Source organism: Zingiber officinale, chromosome 7B, assembly GCF_018446385.1.
Source record: "Zingiber officinale cultivar Zhangliang chromosome 7B, Zo_v1.1, whole genome shotgun sequence".
In the NCBI taxonomy this organism is placed as follows: domain Eukaryota; kingdom Viridiplantae; phylum Streptophyta; class Magnoliopsida; order Zingiberales; family Zingiberaceae; genus Zingiber; species Zingiber officinale.
The window spans coordinates 24,975,290-24,997,180 of record NC_055999.1 but is presented as its reverse complement, the minus strand read 5'-3'; the positions used below and the strand labels follow the sequence as shown (position 1 = coordinate 24,997,180).

Below are 21,891 nucleotides of genomic sequence, written 5' to 3'. Positions count from 1 at the left end.
ATTTATAATTAGTTTGTAATAATTATACGAGCTTATAGTTGTTGCCCACGAAAAGCGATCAAGGATCGCGGACCTTCGAGTAGGAGTCGATCTAGGCTCCGAACGAAGTAAATCCACTGTGTTCATCTGCTTATTCTTTTATTCCGCTGCTTTAATTACTCAACGAACATTTTACGATTCCGATAATCGAACGAAATAGCCGTGAGCGCTATTCACCCCCCTCTAGCGCTTCTCGATCCAACAGTTTTCTCAAAATTAAAATCTACCTTTCAATCTACAAATAAGGAAAGATTTCAAATCTTTTCCTAATCTTTTGTAGAAAGCTATAAAAGGAAAGATTTAAATTTTAAACTCTCTTTTAAAACCATGGAATCCACATAAGAAAATTTAAAAAAAAATAAAATTCCTTTTTATTTTAATAGGGTCGGCCACCTAAGCTTGGGTTCAAGCTAGGGCCAGCCACCTCATGAACTCATGAACCATGCCTTTGGCCGACCCTAGCTTGGACTCCAAGCTAGCTTGGTCGGCCCCTATAAAATGGGTAAGAAGGTGGGTATAGTACTCTATAATTAAGAGGCTACGATAGGGACCGAGAGGAGGAATTGGTTTTGGTCTCCCGATGAAAATAAGCTTCCCGTGTTCGCCCTGAACACATAACTTAATTTCATCAATAATAATTCATACCACTAAAGAATTATTATTGAACTACTGCATCAATCCCAAATTACATTTTGGGCTCCTTCTTTTTATGAGTGTGTTAGTCTCCCTGTGTTTAAGATGTCGAATGCCCACTAATTAAATGAGTTACTGACAACTCACTTAATTAATATCTTAGTCCAAGAGTAGTACTACTCAACCTTATCGTCATATCGGACTAAGTCCACCTGCAGGGTTTAACATGACAATCTTTATGAGCTCCTCTTGGGGACATTATCAACCTAGATTTTTAGGACACAGTTTCCTTCTATAATCAACAAGACACACTATAAGTAACATCATTTCCCAACTTATCGGACATTTTGATTTATCGAGCTAAATCTCACCCTTTGATAAGTCAAAGAAATAAATATTAAATATATATTCTTGTTATTATATTAGTATTAAGAGCACACACTTCCATAATAACTAAGGACTTGTTCTTTTATTAAATTAGTATAAAAAGAACTTTCCTTAAATGATCCTGCTCAATACACTTAGAGTGTACTAGTGTAATTTATTAGTCAAGATAAACTAATACATAATTACACTACGACTATTCCAATGGTTTGTTCTTTTCCATCTTAGTCGTGAGCAACTGTTTATAATTTACAAAGAACTGATAACATGATCTCCTGTGTGTGACACCACACACCGTGTTATCTACAATATAAATTAATTGAATGACTACACTCAGTATATATAAATGTAGACACTTGATCAATGTGATTCTTATTTCTAACTAAATATTTATACAAAAGCTAGGCTTTTAGTATACACTCTAACAATCTCCCACTTATACTAAAAGTCTATGCTGCCATATCTGCTGCCATACATCTGATCTCCATTGTAACGACCCAAATTTCCTTAATTAGAGTCCTAAAAGTAATTTAAAAATATTTAAAAATACTATAGAAATATTCTAGGGATTTTTAGAGTATTTTTATGTAATTTTTGGAGGTCGTTTGGTATTTTTACTAAACGAAGGAAGTTTCGACAAAAAAATGTCCAAGCCAAGAATTGAACCCACAACCTTTGACTCGGTCAAAACCCAGCTGACCAAGTGGGCAAAACAGATTTTTCTGTTTAGAAAAGGTAGCGAATTTATTTAAGATAGTTAACAGAATATTATAAAAGGGAAAAGATGATCTTGGATTTGTTTGTTTAGAAAAGGTAGCGAATTTATTTAAGATAGTTAACAGAATATTATAAAAGGGATAAGTTGATGTTGGATTTGTTTGTTTAGAAAAAGTAGCGAATTTATTTAAAATAATTAACAGAATATTGGATTATAAAAGGGATAAGTTGATGTTGGATTTGTCTGTTAAGAAAAGATAGCGAATTTATTTAAGGAGTTAACAGAAATATTAAGTTATAAAAAGGGATAAGTTGATGCTCTGTTTTCCCATAACTTAAACCATTCTCTCCTGCGTACGATGGCGGAGCTCGGGCAGAAAACGAAAGGGAGTTAGGGCATCATCTGCGGCGGACGGCTAAGGTCCTAGAAGCCCTTTTTGTTCGGTTGTGAGTCCAAGAAGCAAGGTAAGTGCTTCTCACCTGCAGTAGGAGTAGTTTCGGACCTTTGTTCTTCTTGAATTCGAAGCATAAGAAGCGCTTATAGTGCAGATTTTTAATTAAGCCTATAGTGCAGATTTTAATTAAGCTTATAATGCAGATTTTTATGTAGAGCTTATATTGCAGATTTTAATTAAGCGCTTATAGTGCAGATTTTTAATTAAGCCTATAGTGCAGATTTTAATTAAGCTTATAATGCAGATTTTTATGTAGAGCTTATATTGCAGATTTTAATTAACTTATAGTGCAGATTTTATGTTTGCATAGTATGTAGAAATAGTGTAGCATAGAATGCAAAATCTTGATTAGAATAGTATGCAGAATTTTGATTAGCATAGTATGCAGATTTTTGTTTATCCATTTCAAAGTTAGAATTTGTTTAAACATTTCAGTTTTTAAAGAATCATTATTTTACTAAAGGTATTAACAAGTATAAGAAAGATAAAGAAAAGAAAGAAAAAGGTCAAGGCCTTAAGTAGATCCCAAAGTCAAGACTTTAGGGATTTTGGCACACAAGGTGCTTAAAGAAAATGCCGAGGCATTATATATTAGAAGTAATAAAAGATAACAAGTATTTTACTTTATTTAAGAGGCTAGTACCCGACTTCCGAGGTTGTCGTTAAACAAATCCAGGTGTCCAATTCCGAGGTCTTGGCCCTGGTAGACCGAGGTCTGCTCTTTTAGGATTGGTGGCTCGCTACCCCAACCTATTAGGGAACGCGCATAAGATGGTACTACGCCTGGGCCCAAGAAGAAAGTTGATTATTATTTTGAAGTATTAAAGTATAAGTTTTTAAACAAGTGAAATAAGATTCAGAAAGTGTTTAAAATTCAGCAAGATTATGCTAGCATGATTGTATAGATTTGTTATACACGTTTAGCATTTCAGTATGTTTCTTTTGCTTGTAGATGAGCATGAGTAGTTTTCCTTTTGAGCATTCAACTTTTAGATTTCAGTATATTCACATGCATATTCGAGTTTTGTGAGTTAGATAGTGCTTACTAAGCAATTTTGCTTATAGATGCATTCTCCTCTTACTGCAGATAAAGGAAAGGAAAAGTTATAGCAAAGGAAGACGACAAGGAGGTGCGGATGGATGTGTGATGCCTGGACTATAGAAGCCTTGGGATTTAGCATAAGAATTTATTAACAAAGAGTTGAGTAGAATGTATTAGATGAGTCATTTAGTCTTCCGCTGTTAGTTAATTGTAAGTTTTGAGTTCTCCGAGAGTTTTAGGAATTTCTATCAACATGTGTACAATGTTAGTTAAGATAAGTTAGTAGTCCAGTAGCGCTCCGCCCTCACAGTCTAGTAGTGAGGAGGGCGGGGTGTTACAGTTGGTATCAGAGCAGTTCCTATTCTCCAGCATCACACATCAACACCAACCTTGCCGTCTTCAAGTAAGAAAGTATTTAATTTTTAGTATGCTTTTCTTTATTCTTTACAGTAAAGAGAAATCCTTAGAAGTATTAGATTATATGTACAGAATAGGGAGATGTTTAGAAGTGCTTATAAAGTTAAGAATTCTGCTTAGTTTCTTTTACATAATAAGATGTGTTCTGGGATGGTGGTATGATCCGGGGACCTAAGCCCGGTGAGCGCGCCAGAATCAAACAAGATGTGTTCTGGGATGGTGGTATGATCCGGGGACCTAAGCCCGGTGAGCGCGCCAGAATCAAATAAGATATGTTCTGGGATGGTGGTATGATCTGGGGACCTAAGCCCAGTGAGCGCGCCAGAATCAAACAAGATGTGTTCTGGGATGGTGGTATGATCCGGGGACCTAAGCCCGGTGAGCGCGCCAGAATTAAATAAGATATGTTCTGGGATGGTGGTATGATCTGGGGACCTAAGCCCAGTGAGCGCGCCAGAATCAAACAAGATATGTTCTGGGATGGTGGTATTGTTAGGATCTCTCGTACGGCTAGAGAGGGGGGGTGTGAATAGCCGACCCCAAATCTTTGCTCGTTTCTTTCTACAAATTAGGTTAGCAGCGGAAATAACAAAAGGAAACGAAAACAAAACAAACCAAACCTCAACTCGTCGATGTAACGAGGTTCGGAGATGAAACTCCTACTCCTCGGCGTGTCCGTAAGGTGGACGAAGCCTATCAATCCGTCGGTGGATGAGTCCTCGGAAAACCGGCTAATACAATATACTCCTTGTGGGTGGAGAAACCTCGCCACAATATTCTTGCAACAGCAAGAAAGGAATACAACAAGAAATACAAGAAGACAAGAACAATAAATGTAAAAACACAGGTTTTCTTGCCTCCTCGCCGACTGGATTCGTTGAAGCAGCAACTCCTCAGAACACCTCCAACAGCAGGATATCCCAGTCGAGAAGCTCACGCGAAGCTTGTGAAGAAGAGCTCAACAAAGCTCAAGCACCAGCAGCACTTAGAAGAGAAGAGGAAGAAGAAGTAGTGCAGCTACGGCTCTCGACCTTTATACCTGCGAAGAAGGCGAAGAAACACAGTTGCATCACAACGGCTAGAACCTGATCGGTCTGCGGCCGTCAGCCTAAGCGCGTGAAGCTTGTTTGTCACCGATCGGTCCCGGACGATCAGGTGTCGCGATCGAAGCCACGATCGGTGCGTGGACCGATCGAGGAACCTCGATCGGTCCATAGACCGATCGAAGCTTCGCCTCACGCCGCGATCTATGCACGATCGGTGCGCGTCGATCGAGCCATGGGTGGATCGGTCGCAGACCGATCCACGTCTTCTCGCAAGTTGCGTTGCCTCTGATCGGTCTCGGGCCGATCGATTAATCGATGATCGATCGATTACGATCGGTCACCGACCGATCGAGTAACAACGATATCCGGATCGGTCACGGACCGATCCAAACTTCTCGACCCTAAACCTAAGGCTTCCACACCAACATCCGGTCAACCTTGACTGTTGGTACATCATCCTAGCATCGGTCACTCCCTTGACTAGCACTCGCTAAGTGTCGTCAATCCTTTTGACCCCAGACTTCTCCACACCGGATGTCCGATCACCCTTGATCCATCTGGATTTTCCTTGCCCGGCTTCACTCGCCAAGACTTTCCACACCGCCTAACATCCTTAGGACTTTCCACCGCCTGGCTTCACTCACGGGACTTTCCAACCGCCTAACATCCCGTTAGGACTTTCCCATTGCCTAACATCCCAGTTAGGACTCCTTGGCTTCACTTACCAGGACTTTCCACACTGCCTAACATCCCATTAGGACTTTCCTACTGCTGGCTTCACTCACGGGACTTTCCAACTAACATCCAGTTAGGACTTTCCCTCGTGTCAAGCTCCCGCTTGGACTTCTCCGTGCCAAGTCTCCATACTTGGACTTTTCGCGTGCCAAGCTCCCTGCTTGGACTTTTCCAGTGCCAAGTCTCCATACTTGGACTTTTCCAGTGCCAAGCTCCCTGCTTGGACTTTTCCGTTGCCAAGTCTCCATACTTGGACTTTTTCCCGAATCAGGTCAACCAGGTCAACCTTGACCTACGGTTGCACCAATAATCTCCCAAACATCTATTCTTGTCCCATATCAAGAATACAACTCTTCCACGAGTGTCAAACATCAAAATACAACTCAACTAGGTCAACCTTGACCTAAGGTTGCACCAATAATCTTCCTAAGTCAAACATCAAAATACAACTCGAGTCAGGTCAACTCGAGTCAGGTCAACCAGGTCAACCTTGACCTAAGGTTGCACCAACAATCTCCCCCTTTTTGATATTTGACAAAACCCATAATCAAGTTAGGTTAACCCGATAACCTAACTTAGGTTTTCAACCATCTTCCAATGTCCAATGTTCTTTCCTTGAACATTCTCTGGACATTCTCCCCTTAGGTTAACCCGATAACCTAACTTGGGTTCTCGATAATTCTCCCCTTTTGACACACATCAAAAGAAAAGAAGAGTATCAAGGTCAAGAGTTTCTTCTAATGAAAGTCCCATACCTTTCATTGAAACTCTTAATTTCCCCTGATACTAAACTCAACAATCAACTTAATGATAATCCCATATCACTAATTCTCAATCTAAAAGTAAACTCCCCTTGATAATTAGGTAAAACTTCCCTAAAGGTCAACTCCCCTTGACCATTGCACCAACAATGTCTTGGCGAGTTTCAAACCTTTAGGAATCCACAAAACCCAACTTCCAGCTGAAATTTCAGACCAACAGCTGAATGCCCTGCTGGATCGGTCCCCGGACCGATCTCCAGAGGCTGGATCGGTCAGAAGGACCGATCCAGGTGTGTCTTGGATCGGTCTGCGGACCGATCCACGCACCTGGAACCGGGACCCTCAGATCGATTCTGGATCGGTCCCCAGACCGATCCAGACTCTGATAGGCAGATTTCTGAAATTTCCTTCCCGAAATTCAGAAACTCCTAGAAAATTCGAAAAATTGTGAAATTTTGAGGATACATTCCTCATAACATATACTATCATGGAAAAATAGTTTTCTATGAAAATAACTTCCATTTTTCAATCTTGATACAAAGTTCAAAAACTTTGAAATAGTTCAAGTTTAACTCAACTTTGTATCACAATGTTCAATGATGAATGCTATCACTAGGAAAGCTTCATCAAGGTTTTCAAATCAATTTTAAAATGCTTTTAAAACCATTTGAATTTAGGACCATAATCTTAGGGCTAGATGTACATGACTTGTACACAAGCTTTCCCTATGATCCTTCATTTCTTGAATTAGGCTCATCTAGGTACAAGAACTATGCACCTTGATCCTAACTCATGATCCTAATATCTCACACACATCTAAAGTGTATCAAACACATCCATGTCAATTTTGATGTGAGATATGGGTTTAGGTATCTTAGACTAAGGTCTCATGCATTTTCTAAACACAAATTTGATCTCAATATCAAAATGTGTTTTTCATCCTTAAATCAATTCAATTGATTATTAATGCAAGAGATGATGACATGGCATAAAATGGTATCATAAATGAAAACATGTGTCAATGTCATGATGTCATGGCATAAAGTTTGAAACTAAACTAACACATGACATATAATAACCTAAGCATTATCATGGCATTTCAAATGATCATAAATTAAATATGATGTCATGACATGACATATGGCAAACAACCATGGTAAGTTAACACAAATAAAATACCTAGATTACCTATCTAAGTATCCTTAATCACTTAGCTAACTTAAATTCTAATCCTAGATTGCCCAAAGTGCTCCAAGAAAATGTCAAAACCCAAATTGACATTTCTTGATCTCTTGTTTGATTTATACCATTTAAAATTCTACAAGAGTAGCACTTCTAAGTTAAGGCCCGGATTGCCTTGATTACCTAAGAGAATATCAAAATCCCAATTTGATATTTCTCTAGGTTTTTCCAAATTGTGTCAAATTAAAGTAAGATTAATATATTCTCACTTTGGCACACTTTACTCTTCCAAGGAGTGAATGATAAAGATTATTCCATTTCATTTTCAAAGGTTCCCAAAAACCTTGAAAATGCTCCTTGAGTGTCAATTTCCTCAAAGTTGGGTTAACTACCCTTCTTATTGGAGTTGACACTCTCTAACCCATTTATGGGGTAGAGAAGATGCTCCTAGGAACCCAATACCTATTTGAGCTCATTGGGTTCACTAAAAATTCACTAGGGATAACTTCCCTAGCAACTCTCCTAATGACCCTCTTAGGCTTTAAAGCCTTGGCCATTTGGGACTCATCAAGATCAACTCTAGGGGTGACTCCCCTTGTGACCTTGGCAATGGTCTTCCTAGCCCTAGGTTTTGTTCCATAATCGAATGGAACATTATGATAAGTGGGCTTGACCATTTGGGACTTAGGTTTGTGACCCAAACCTTTCTTGTCCTTGGACTTGGGTTTTTGACTCTTAAACCCTAGAGATGACTTCTCCATGTTTTTAAGAGCCTTTTCTAAATTATCAATTCTTGACCTCAAGACTTGATTTTCCCTCTCTAATACCTCAAGTTTTAATTTGTCATTTTCTCTTGAGATATTCCTAGGCATGTGTCTTGTTTTCTTGGGATTTCTACCTAGGTTTTCCTTAACTTTAGAAGCGTTAATCCTAGGGTTGGTATTTCTAGTGTTATCCTTACCTAGGCTAACATGTTTAGCTCCTAAGCACATGTATTGGTTCCTAAAGTTAACATGCTTATCATTATTAACAATTGCAACAAAACTACTAGCATGAGTTTTATTAGAATTGCAATAATGAACCTTAGAGATTACCTTAGGGTTTGCCTTAGCTCCCCCTATCGATGTGCTCGGTCTCTTGTCCTTGTGAGATTGCCTCCCCCTCGGACATTGGCTCCTATAGCTTGGATTGGAAACACACCACGTGCTCCTTGCCCTTGCGTGTCGGGACTCCGGCTCCCTTGACTTTTAGCGCCGGTGGAGTCTTTCTAACCCTCTTTGGACATTTACTCTTGTAGTGCCCAAATTCCCTACACTCAAAACACATTATATGCAATTTACTTGAACTTAAAGTGTTTGAGTTACCTAGGGTTGAGGATGAATGGATGCTCTCTTCTTCATCCCTCCCGGAGGTAGAAGCTTCTTCTTCGTGCTCCAATCTTGAAGAAGAACTCACTTCCTCTTCTTCTTTAGATGTTGAGTAACCCTCAACTTCCAATTTGCTCCCTTCATGATGTGAGCTACTTGGCTCACTAGGCTCCTCTTCATGGCTTGAAGTGGAGCTCTCTTCATGGTACTTGGCCAAGTTATCCCATAATTCCTTGGCATTGTTGTAACCTATCTTACACAAGATGTTAGTAGGCAATGAAAATTCAATTATTTTCGTTACCTCTTCGTTGATTTCGGATTTGTGAATTTGTTCTCTTGTCCACTCCTTCTTCTCAAGTGGTTTTCCTTCCTTATCCACCGGAGGAGTAAATCCTTCTTGTACACAAAACCAATTCATTATGTTAGTCATAAGAAAATACTTCATCCTTACCTTCCAATACGCGAAGTCGCCGCATTCGTAGAAGGGTGGAATGGTGACGTCTTCTCCATAGAGATCCATTCTCTAGCTTTGCTCCCACGGGTGTTGATCCGATGAAGAGCGGCCTCGCTCTGATACCACTTGTTAGGATCTCTTCGTACGGCTAGAGAGGGGGGTGTGAATAGCCGACCCCAAATCTTTGCTCGTTTCTTTCTACAAATTAGGTTAGCAGCGGAAATAACAAAAGGAAACGAAAACAAAACAAACCAAACCTCAACTCGTCGATGTAACGAGGTTCGGAGATGAAACTCCTACTCCTCGGCGTGTCCGTAAGGTGGACGAAGCCTATCAATCCGTCGGTGGATGAGTCCCCGGAAAATCGGCTAATACAATATACTCCTTGTGGGTGGAGAAACCTCGCCACAATATTCTTGCAACAGCAAGAAAGGAATACAACAAGAAATACAAGAAGACAAGAACAATAAATGTAAAAACACAGGTTTTCTTGCCTCCTCGCCGACTGGATTCGTTGAAGCAGCAGCTCCTCAGAACACCTCCAACAGCAGGATATCCCAGTCGAGAAGCTCACGCGAAGCTTGTGAAGAAGAGCTCAACAAAGCTCAAGCACCAGAACAGCAGCTCTGTAGCAGAAGAGAAGAGGAAGAAGAAGTAGTGCAGCCACAGCTCTAGACACCTTTCTCCCTGCGACGAAGACAGCGAAGAAACTGGCGTTGCGTCTAGAACCTGATCGATAAGCTTGTTTGTCACGATCGGTCCCGGACCGATCGGTGTCGCGATCGAAGCCTGATCGATGCATGGACGATCGAGGAACCTCTGATCGGTCCATGGACCGATCGAGCTTCTCCTCACGCCATCGATCTATGCACGATCGGTGCGCCGATCGATCGGGCCATGGATCGGTCGGCAGACCGATCCACGGCTCTTCTCGCAAGTTGCGTTGCCTCGATCGGTCTCTGGACCGATCGATTTGTCGATGATCGCGATCGATTACGATCGGTCACCGGGCCGTGGGCAACAACGATATCCTGGATCGGTCACCGATCCAAACTTCGACCCTAAACCTAAGGCTTCCACACCAACATCCGGTCAACCTTGACTGTTGGTACATCATCTAACATCTGGTCACTCCCTTGACCTGCTAGCACTCCCCGCTAAGTGTCCGGTCAATCCTTTTGACCCACTTAGACTTCTCACACCGGATGTCCGATCACCCTTGATCCATCTGGATTTTCCTTGCGACTCACCAGGACTTTCCACACCGCCTAACATCCCAGTTAGGACTTCTCCTTGGCTTCACTCACGGGACTTTCCAACCGCCTAACATCCCGTTAGGACTTTCCCATTGCCTAACATCCAGTTAGGACTTTTCCACTGCCTTCACTTACCGGGACTTTCCACCTGCCTAACATCCCGATTAGGACTTTCCTACTGCTGGCTTCACTCACGGGACTTTCCATGCCTAACATCCCTTAGGACTTCCCGTGCCAAGCTCCCTGCTTGGACTTCTCCGTGCCAAGTCTCCATACTTGGACTTTTCGCGTGCCAAGCTCCCTGCTTGGACTTTTCCAGTGCCAAGTCTCCATACTTGGACTTTTCCAGTGCCAAGCTCCCTGCTTGGACTTTTCCGTTGCCAAGTCTCCATACTTGGACTTTTTCCCGAATCAGGTCAACCAGGTCAACCAGGTCAACCAGGTCAACCTTGACCTACGGTTGCACCAATAATCTCCCAAACATCTATTCTTGTCCCATATCAAGAATACAACTCTTCCACGAGTGTCAAACATCAAAATACAACTCAACTAGGTCAACCTTGACCTAAGGTTGCACCAATAATCTTCCTAAGTCAAACATCAAAATACAACTCGAGTCAGGTCAACTCGAGTCAGGTCAATCAGGTCAACCTTGACCTAAGGTTGCACCAACAGGTATGATCCGGGGACCTAAGCCCGGTGAGCGCGCTAGAATAAAGGGGAACTCCGGTCCTAAGTTTGAACCCCTACCAACCTAGCGCTAGGGTAGTTGTCTGATCAACAACTTATGTTACGGTACTACTAAGTGCAACTAGGCCACCACAATAGTATGTTTATAAGTATGCATGCAAGTATGTTCAAGTCATGTTATATTTATATTTACGTTTATGTTTAGGTCCACGTTATGTTCATGTTATGTTCTTGCCTATGCATATGGACATGCTTGTGATCGAGTCTATCATCATGTTTAGTTCATCTACCATGCTTACGTTTATGTTTTCATGCTTATGTCACTGCTTATGCTTATGTTCATTGTATGTAGGTTAGGAGGTCCTAAGATACCTTTGATGTAGTTTTCCTTAGTATATTAGATTATGGACGCTAACTAATGCATGTACAAGGTAGAGAACATGCTATAGAATTATTCTAAGTTCGAGGGCTAACTTTTTATAAGATATGGGAATTGTAACGACCCAAATTTCCTCAATTAGAGTCCTAAAAGTAATTTAAAAATATTTAAAAATACTATAGAAATATTCTAGGGATTTTTAGAAATTTTTAGAGTATTTTTATATAATTTTTGGAGGTCGTTTGGTATTTTTACTAAACGAAGGAAGTTTCGACAAAAAAATGTCCAAGCCGAGAATTGAACCCACGACCTTTGACTCGGTCAAAACCCAGCTGACCAAGTGGGCAAACAGATTTTTCTGTTTAGAAAAGGTAGCGAATTTATTTAAGATAGTTAACAGAATATTATAAAAGGGAAAAGATGATCTTGGATTTGTTTGTTTAGAAAAGGTAGCGAATTTATTTAAGATAGTTAACAGAATATTATAAAAGGGATAAGTTGATGTTGGATTTGTTTGTTTAGAAAAAGTAGCGAATTTATTTAAAATAATTAACAGAATATTGGATTATAAAAGGGATAAGTTGATGTTGGATTTATCTGTTAAGAAAAGATAGCGAATTTATTTAAGGAGTTAACAGAAATATTAAGTTATAAAAAGGGATAAGTTGATGCTCTGTTTTCCCATAACTTAAACCATTCTCTCCTTCTCTTCTGCGTACGATGGCGGAGCTCGGGCAGAAAACGAAAGGGAGTTAGGGCATCATCTGCGGCGGACGGCTAAGGTCCTAGAAGCCCTTTTTGTTCGGTTGTGAGTCCAAGAAGCAAGGTAAGTGCTTCTCACCTGCAGTAGGAGTAGTTTCGGACCTTTGTTCTTCTTGAATTCGAAGCATAAGAAGCGCTTATAGTGCAGATTTTTAATTAAGCCTATAGTGCAGATTTTTAATTAAGCTTATAATGCAGTTTTTTATGTAGAGCTTATATTGCAGATTTTAATTAAGCGCTTATAGTGCAGATTTTTAATTAAGCCTATAGTGCAGATTTTAATTAAGCTTATAATGCAGATTTTTATGTAGAGCTTATATTGCAGATTTTAATTAAGCTTATAGTGCAGATTTTATGTTTGCATAGTATGTAGAAATAGTGTAGCATAGAATGCAAAATCTTGATTAGAATAGTATGCAGAATTTTGATTAGCATAGTATGCAGATTTTTGTTTATCCATTTCAAAGTTAGAATTTGTTTAAACATTTCAGTTTTTAAAGAATCATTATTTTACTAAAGGTATTAACAAGTATAAGAAAGATAAAGAAAAGAAAGAAAAAGGTCAAGGCCTTAAGTAGATCCCAAAGTCAAGACTTTAGGGATTTTGGCACACAAGGTGCTTAAAGAAAATGCCGAGGCATTATATATTAGAAGTAATAAAAGATAACAAGTATTTTACTTTATTTAAGAGGCTAGTACCCGACTTTCGAGGTTGTCGTTAAACAAATCCAGGTGTCCAATTCCGAGGTCTTGGCCCTGGTAGACCGAGGTCTGCTCTTTTAGGATTGGTGGCTCGCTACCCCAACCTATTAGGGAACGCGCATAAGATGGTACTACGCCTGGGCCCAAGAAGAAAGTTGATTATTATTTTGAAGTATTAAAGTATAAGTTTTAAACAAGTGAAATAAGATTCAGAAAGTGTTTAAAATTCAGCAAGATTATGCTAGCATGATTGTATAGATTTGTTATACACGTTTAGCATTTCAGTATGTTTCTTTTGCTTGTAGATGAGCATGAGTAGTTTTCCTTTTGAGCATTCAACTTTTAGATTTCAGTATATTCACATGCATATTCGAGTTTTGTGAGTTAGATAGTGCTTACTAAGCAATTTTGCTTATAGATGCATTTTCCTCTTACTGCAGATAAAGGAAAGGAAAAGTTATAGCAAAGGAAGACGACAAGGAGGTGCGGATGGATGTGTGATGCTTGGACTATAGAAGCCTTGGGATTTAGCATAAGAATTTATTAACAAAGAGTTGAGTAGAATGTATTAGATGAGTCATTTAGTCTTCCGCTGTTAGTTAATTGTAAGTTTTGAGTTCTCCGAGAGTTTTAGGAATTTCTATTAACATGTGTACAATGTTAGTTAAGATAAGTTAGTAGTCCAGTAGTGCTCCGCCCTCACAGTCTAGTAGTGAGGAGGGCGGGGTGTTACATCCATCCCTTCAACATGTCCATCAAAAGTACTTGCCTTAAGGACCTTAGTGAAAAGATCTACTAGTTATCACCTGATGTAATCTAGGCGGCAACAATTTCTTCTCCTTTATACGATGTCTCGTATTGGGTGGTACTTGCGCTCTATTGTGTTTACTTACCTTATGGACTCATGGTTTCTTCGAGTTTGCTACTGCACCACTATTATTACAATAAATTATAATAATTTTTGGACAAACCAGAAATCATATCTAAGTCCATCATGAAGTTTCTGAGCCATACAGCTTCTATGGTTGTCTTAGAGGCTGCCACATACTCAGCTTCTATGGTGGAGTCTGAAAAATATCTATGCTTAACACTCCTCCATTGTTATGGCTTTACCTCCTGAAGTAAACACAAAATCCCGAGGTTGACTTACTACTGTCCCTATCTGATTAGAAGTCAAAATTCTTGTTACCCACAGGGATCAAATTATCTGCCTTGTAAACTAGCATATAGTGTCCAGTCCCTCTAAGGTACTTTAATATATGCATTACTGCAGTCTAGTGTCCCAGTCTTGGGTTACTTCGATATCTGCTAACTATGCCCTGAGCAAAATAGATATCCTATCTCGTTCATAGTATTACATACATTAGGCTTCCGATAGCCGAAGCCTAAGGAACTGCCTTCATATCCTTTATCTCCTTTGATGTCTTCGGAGACATTTCTTTAGATAAAGCTACTCCATGCCTAAAAGGTAGAAAACATTTCTTGGAGTCTTGCATACTAAAACAAGTAAGGATTGTTTCGATATATGAAGCTTGGAATATTCTTTTTTCTTGTGATCTCTTATGTCCCCTCGGATGAGTCTAGTGGCTAACACATGAGGTGTTACCACAATGAGGTCCGGAGTACGAATCTCGGCAAAGCCGAGGTAAATACCTCCCTTATGACTTTGATCCCAAGAATGTGTGCTCATTTTCCTAAGTTATTCATATCAAATTGTTTGGACAACCATACCCTTACTTCCGACAACACTTTGATATTGTTTCCAACTATAAAAAAAAATGTCATCTACGTATAGTACAAGAAATACCACCACACTTCCATCACACTACTTGTATACACAAGACTCATCTGGACACTGAATAAATCCATAAGTCTGGATTACTTCATTAAACCAGATGAACCAAGACCTTGAAGCTTTTCTTCAGTCCATAGACCGATTGAGCTTACATACAAGATGCTCTTTGCCCTTTGCAATGAACCTCTCTGGTTGCTTTATATGGATGCTTTCTTCAAGACTTCCATTAAGGAAAACTGTCTTGACATCCACTTACCAAATCTCATAGTCCATATAGATAAAAGAATCCGGATAGACTTAAGCATAGCTACTGGCAAAAAAGTTTCCTTTTTCAACAAGCTTTGCTTTGAAAGTTTTCACTTTCCTGTCTATCCATCTTTTCCTATTGTAGACCTATTTACACCCAATGGCTTTTACACCATTTGGTGGTTTTACAAGTTCCCAGACTTTATTAGAATACATATATTCTAATTCTATATTCATTGCTCTTTGCAAAGATGCTGCATCTTTATCTTGGAGTGCTTCATCATATGTCCGGGGATCAGGTTCATGTCCACCAGAGATCAAGTCCAAAGACTCTCCCAAAACATGAATCTTTTAGGTTGCCTAACAACCCTCCCACTATGACGAGACACTTTCTGCAATCGTGTATCATTTGTGATACATGTTACAGTTTCTTGTGATATTTCATCTTGTACAGTTGGTACTAGATTAGATATATCCTTTATTTATTTCCTTAAGAACAAATTTACTTATGGGCTTATGGTTTATTATAGTCATCTTCTAAAAATCGTGCATTGGTGCTGACAATGACCTTCTGATTTTTAGGATTATAAATCTCCTTTCGTTTCTCTAGGATAACTTACAAACAAGTGAATTCCTGTCCAACTTATCAGTGTCTCTCATGTGCTAGACCACCTGAATATGCTTCAGACTAGGCTTACGCCTATTCTATAATTCTATGGGAGTAGAGAGTTCTGACTTAGAAGATACTATATTCACTTCCGTTTCCAGTGTATATCCTTAAAACGAATTTGGTAATTTTCTGAATAACTCATCATTGATCTAACTATTTCCATAAGAGTCTTATACCTTCTTTCTACTACACCATTCTGTTGGGGTGTACCAGGTGCAGTTAGTTGGGATTAAATCCCGACTTCTGATAAGTGACTCCTAAACTCTCCTAAGAGGTACTCGTTACTACGATTTCACCGTAGTATCTTGATACTTTTACTTTGACATTTACTCCACATCAGCCTAGTACTCTTTGAACTAATCAAAATACTTAGACTTGTGGCGCGTCAAGTAAATGTATCCTTATCTCGAATAGTCGTCTATAAATGAGACGAAATATTCTAAACAACCTCTTGCCTGGATAGTCAAAGGTCTACACAAATCAGAATGAACCAATTCCAACATATCTTTGGCTCCATACCCCTTAGACTTAAAAGCTTCTTGGTTATTTTTCCTTCCAAGTAAGACTCGCAGGTTGGAAAGATTTCCACTACCAATGAACCCAAGAGTTCATTGGTTATTATCCTTTGAATCCTACTCAAGTTAATATAACCTAGCCTTACATGCCAAAATTATGATTGGTTCATTTCCGAAGGTTATTTTCTCTTATTAAAGTTAGAAAATGTGTTATTAATTTCCATTTATTGTATCGTGGGAGTTATTGGATTATAAATTGTTAACCAACGTACCAGAACAGATAACTTTCCTATTTTTCTTGATAACAAATATGCTATCAAAATAGACAGAATATCTATTCTTTAATAGTTTAGAAACTAAAATCAGGTTCTTTCTAAACTTAGTACGTAAAAATAATTTCTGAAAATCCATATTTTATTCCTATCAGAGGATAAATATCTCCCACTACAACAGCTGCTACTTTTGCAGTAGTGCCCATGTAGACGGTGTTTTCCTTTTTATATAGTTATCGGGTTTCCTGGAACCCCTGCAATGAATTGCAGACATGATCAGTGGTTCATGTATCTACACACCAGGTACCGGTAGATAACACCACTAAATATGTTTCAACAACTAATAAAATACATCGTTATTATTCTCAATTCTGAGAGGACAGTCTACCTTAATGTCCAAATCCTATTTCCAATCATTATAATTGGGACCACTAAGTCTATCCTAAAGTATAACAGCTAGGGGATTGACCAACATCCTAAGAATCATAAAAATATTTGGTCAAGACCAACTCCTTAAAAATCCCCATGAATTTTGTATGCCACGTTAGTGTGGACGTTTACAAATTCAAAGAGGAGATTTTATCATTTAATTTTATTATCTCGTCAACCTTACTTTATGATGAATAAAATTAATAGTTGGTCTTGTCTTTAATCAAATATTTGGTCAAGACTCTAAATTTAAAATAATATTGATTCCTCTAACAATACTATTTAAATTTACCAACACCTCAAAACACTGTGAATTTTGCATGCCACGTTAGTGTGGACGTATACAAAATCAACATTTGTAAGAGGAGGGTTTTACCCATTAACTATCTTGTCAACCTAACTTTATGACAAATAAAATTATCTCAAACACCGTTAATTTTGTATGCCACGTTAGTGTGGACGTATACAAAATCAATCATTTGTAAGAGGGGTTTTAACCCATTAATTTTATTATCTTGTCACCCTAGTTTTATGACAAATTAATAGTTGGTTTCCCTTTGGTCACACAAGTAATAGCAGTGGCTCTGTTGGGGAGGATACTATTAAATGTGTCTAAGTGTATACCATTACTTGATACTTAGTCCATTAAATAAGATTGTGCCCCTTCAGTTGGAGAAGATCACACACATCCTAAATAACTTCCTATAACCATCCATTAAGGAAGTTTGATCTAGTGATCCGGAAACAAACTCATCCGTTGTGGAGGGAGGCACTCAGAGCCAACACGCAAGCTTGTTGCATCACTTACAAACCAGTAATGGAGACCGTGAGATTTATATACTAATCCCTCTCCCACTTAGTTATTTAAGGTGAGGAATTTTAACCTATGCTAGCATACATCACATGCACACACACATCACAGTAAATAAAAGCAATAAATATGGAAATTAATTTTCCAACTATTATGGCTTCTTCCATCACCATCCTCTATATGCTCCAACCCTAGCTACTACCATCTTTATCCACCGCCACCGGGTCCATGTCATCGGGTCCATCGAGCTTCCTTTTCTGCTGCGGCTCTGGTCCTCCAAAAGCTCCACGCTTCACAAGGATACGATCTGCGACAAAAATAGAATTTTACATATATCGATCCTATATTCCACAAAGGAATGTACATATATTCTAGATCGAACAAAAAAAAGTAAAATTCTAAAACTAATACAGCTCCTGCTGTATTTGATACATACAATCATGCACACACAATAAAATTCCCTTGACATGTCCAAGGGTCCAATCACACACGATATCTATATGCCATAATAGTTGGAGCCTACAAACACAAAGTTAGCACATCCTACTATTATCCTGCCTAAATTATGTATGACATGCGCATAATCTATTTGAAAACCAAACACACAGAGGCAAACCCTAGCTCTGATACCAATTGTTGGTTAGTCCTAGGAAAATCGTACTGGTTCCACTGTACAAAAATTTTGTACAAGTGTCGAACCTTTCCTTAAATAACCTATTGTGTTCTTTAGAAGTTAAATTAGGAATCGCAGACGGAACTTAACATCATTGATTCCAAATTTAACTTATATATTCTTAATGATTTAGATTTGAATCGCAAGCGGAACTTAACACTATTGATTCAAATTCTCCTATGTTATTAATTCTATTAAATATTAATTTTCAAAATTAGCTTCCAGGACTGCATGACGAGGCACATGACCTTCTTGGATATGGGAGCAACCACCACCGCCTAGACAAAGCCTTTTAAGGAAAGCTAATATTTAATTTCCTTAAATCACTCTAGGTTTAACCAAAAAGAACAATCGAATCACAAATTCAAAAAATAAAGCAAAAGAAACACAAATTCGAAACAAATCTGAAAACTCTAGAATCATATGCCTCTTGTGTTTGGTATTTCCAAAAATAACTATACAAAGAAAACTAGTATGATGCGGAAAATAATTACTAGTTATACCTTTCTTTGTAAGCAAATAATCTCTTGATCTTCTACCGTATTCCTCTTCTAACCTCGGACGTTGTGTGGGCAACGATCTTCCAAGATGAGAACCACCAAGCACCTTCTTCTTCCTTCTAGGTTTCGGCCACCAAGAGTCCTTCTTGATGGATAGGTTTGGCCACCACCAATGCTCCAAGGGATGCTAGAGACTAGGCTTCCTTTCTCTCCTTCTTCTCCTTGCTTAATCCGGCCATCAAAGCAACTCCACCAATGAAGAGGTTTCGACCACAAGAAAGGGAAGAGAGAAAGAGGAGGGGTCGGCCACACCCAAGGAGAAAAAGAGAGGAGAAAAATAGAATAGAGTCGTTCGCAATGAAAGCACCTCTACCCCCTCTTTTATATTCCTTGGTCTTGGCAAATAAGGAAATTTTAATAAAAAAACTTCCTTAATTCCTTTGCCATGAAAAAGAAAATTTTAATTAATTAAAATTAAATTCCTTTTTTCAATTACAATGGCCGGCCACCTCCAATGATATAAACAAGGAGAGTTTTAAGAATTAAAACTTCCTAATTTGTCTTCGGAAATTTATAAAAATTTCTCCAATAATTTTTCCCTTCATGGTGGATTATAAAAAGAAAATTTTATAAATTAAAATCTTTCTTTTAAACATGTGAATGATTTCCAAAAAGGAAAGTTATCTCTAAAAATTAAAATCTCCTTTCAATCTACAAATAAGGAAAGATATTAAATCTTTTCTTAATCTTTTGTAGAAACTAATAAAAGAGAATATTTAATTTTTAAACTCTCTTTTAAATCATGAATATGGTTAAAAAAGAAAAGTTTTCTCAAAATTAAAATCTACCTTTCAATCTACAAATAAGGAAAGATTTCAAATCTTTTCTTAATCTTTTATAGAAAGCTATAAAAAGAAAGATTTAAATTTTAAACTCTCTTTTAAAACAATGGAATCCACATAAGAAAATTTTTAAAAAAATAAAATTCCTTTTTATTTTAATAGGGTCGGCCACCTAAGCTTGGGTTCAAGCTAGGGCCGGCCACCTCATGAACCCATGAACCATGCCTTTGGCCGGCCCTAGCTTGGACTCAAAGCTAGCTTGGCCGACCCCTATAAAATGGGTAAAAAGGTGGGTATAGGTGGGTATAGGTGGGTATAGTACTCTATAATTAAGAGGCTACGATAGGGACCAAGAGGAGGAATTAGTTTTGGTCTCCCGATGAAATTAAGCTTCCCGTGTTCGCCGTGAACACACAATTTAATTTCATCAATAATAATTCATACCACTAAAGAATTATTATTGAACTATCGCACCAATCCCAAATTACATTTTGGGCTCATTCTTTTTATGAGTATGTTAGTCTCCCTGTGTTTAAGATGTCGAATGCCCACTAATTAAATGAGTTACTGATAACTCACTTAATTAATATCTTAGTCCAAGAGTAGTACTACTCAACCTTATCGTCATATCGGACTAAGTCCACCTGCAGGGTTTAACATGACAATCTTTATGAGCTTCTCTTGGGGACATTATCAATCTAGATTTTTAGGACACAGTTTCCTTCTATAATCAACAAGACACACTATAAGTAGCATCGTTTCCCAACTTATTGGACATTTTGATTTATCGAGCTAAATCTCACCCTTTGATAAGTCAAAGAAATAAATATTAAATATATGTGCTTGTTATTATATTAGGATTAAGAGCACACACTTCCATAATAACTAAGAACTTGTTCTTTTATTAAATCAGTATAAAAAGAACTTTTCTTAAATGATCCTGCTCAATATACTTAGAGTGTACTAGTGTAATTTATTAGTCAAGATAAACTAATACCTAATTACACTACGACTATTCCAACGGTTTATTCCTTTCCATCTTAGTCGTGAGCAACTGTTTATAATTTACAAAGAACTGATAACATGATCTCCTGTGTGTGACACCACACACCATGTTATCTACAATATAAATTAATTGAATGACTACACTCAGTATATATAAATGTTGACACTTGACCAATGTGATTCTTATTTCTAAATAAATGTTTATACAAAAAACTAGGCTTTTAGTATACACTCTAACATGCCGACCACGAGAAGGCCCCTGAGTTAAAGTTGAATAGATTGAACAAGTCATGATCTACTAGATTTCTTCGATTCCAAAATTAGAGTTGGATTTCAATATTTACCAGTAGATACATAGCATGAAGTGCAAGATCCCACAATGTTCATCAGTCCTATGACCATCATCTCCTTGTTTTCATCCACTTGGTAGCCCCAGAGTGAAGCGAAAGTTCTTCCACTAGCAATTCCTTCCTAAACAACAACAAGATTAGTATCTCGTTTAACACTCACACATCTTTTGATTTAATATCTCACAATGAGGGAGATGATCCCAGTAGTAAGCCCTGTTTTGATCACAATGCTCAAATAGGGATTGTCGAAGACTAATTTGTTCCATGATGGACTGTTCAATCCACATTTAAAATTTCCAATATGCAAAGTGCGAAGCTGTGGAAATTAACATGGTTGCAAAGTTAAGAAACTAAAGGAACAATTGTATTGGGGGAAACTAAGGAAACTGGTTGCACTGACACTGCTGATTCCATGATTTTAAGCTTTGATCAAAAAAACAATAAGGGTAGAGATGATGACAGGCGTCATGTTAGTGCAAGCCATAAAAGTCAATCAAGATTTGATTGACTTAGGATGTATTGTATTATATTTCATTAATAAAAGACAATGGTTATTATATTTACTTTAGATCAATGCAAGATGAATAAGTATAATAATCTCCTATGGTAGTAGGTTTTAGTCTATAATATATTAATTGGTTGAATTGATAGTGGGAGCTTATAAATATATATAGACACTACTCTTAACTATTCCTAATCAAGTATTAATATGTAAGGATAATATTAATATATTGAGACTAACATGTAGGCCAATTGATGACT

At 38.2% G+C, this 21,891-nt stretch overlaps 1 pseudogene; it reads right to left on the bottom strand.

Moving 5' to 3' along the window:
• LOC122004258 overlaps positions 1–21,598 on the bottom strand; it is a 31,704-nt pseudogene extending 10,106 nt beyond the window's left edge.
• Positions 21,599–21,891: the final 293 nt, after the last annotated feature.